This window comes from Aphanomyces invadans (assembly GCF_000520115.1).
Source record: "Aphanomyces invadans strain NJM9701 unplaced genomic scaffold supercont1.44, whole genome shotgun sequence".
Taxonomy (NCBI): Eukaryota; Oomycota; class Saprolegniomycetes; order Saprolegniales; family Verrucalvaceae; genus Aphanomyces; species Aphanomyces invadans.
The window spans coordinates 138,865-139,899 of NW_008580189.1; positions in this window are offsets into that span (position 1 = coordinate 138,865).

Sequence of the window (1,035 nt, forward strand, 5' to 3'; positions counted from 1 at the left end):
GCATCTGCCGACGACGCTTCCGACACTAACTTAGCACTGGCTGCAAAAGTCGACGCTGATACGTGGCATGCACGACTCGGCCACATCAGTCTCCAAAACACGGTGAAAACACAGAAGTACACTACTGGCATCGATATCGCGAATTGCAAGCACGGATTCTGCTCTAGTTGCCTCGCTGGCAAGCAATGCCGTCTTCCTTTCCCTCAACGGTCATTGACTATGAGTTCTGCACCACTTGATCTGGTTCATTCCGATATTTGTGGACCAATGCAGCAACCATCGTTGAGTGGACAAGCGCGCAACTTCATCACCTTTACGGACGATTTTTCCCGTTACGGATTTGTCTTCTTCCTGAAGCATAAGTCCGATGCGTTTCAAGTTTTCAAGGACTTCAACGCGTATTGCACCACTCAATTTGGACACTCGATCAAATGCCTTCGATCGGACAATGGTGGTGAATACATATCCACGTCTTTTTCGACTTACATGAAAGACAATGGCATTCAACTCACGAAAACTGTTCCGCACACTCCCGAACAGAACAGTTCAGAACAGTTTCAGCGAACGCATGAACCGCACAATCGTTGAATGTGCACGAGCCATGTTGCATTTTTGCAATGTATTTGCGTAATCGAACGTACTCAGCATCGACTCCAGGCGCAACGCCTTTCGAGAAGCTCTAGGACAAGAAGCCCGATCTTTCCAATCTCAAAGTCTTTGGCTGCAATGCTTTTGAGCAACATACTCGCTCCAAGTTTGGTCCCAAGTCTGTCCGAACGATGTATCTCCGAAACGAGTTCGATGTGAAAGGATTTCGTTTGTACTGCTCTCGACCCGAGAAGATTATTGTCAGTCGCAACGTTGTCTTCGACGAAAGCACAAGCTTCTTCAATCAACCGCCCTCACCAACTTTGGGTGTTGAAGCCGATTCCGACGACAGTTCTCCGCGCACGCATCAAACTGAATCACCGGACAACGCTGAAGCCACGATTGAGACTCGTCGTTCTAGTAGCCGAACTAGACAAGTTCCTTCCC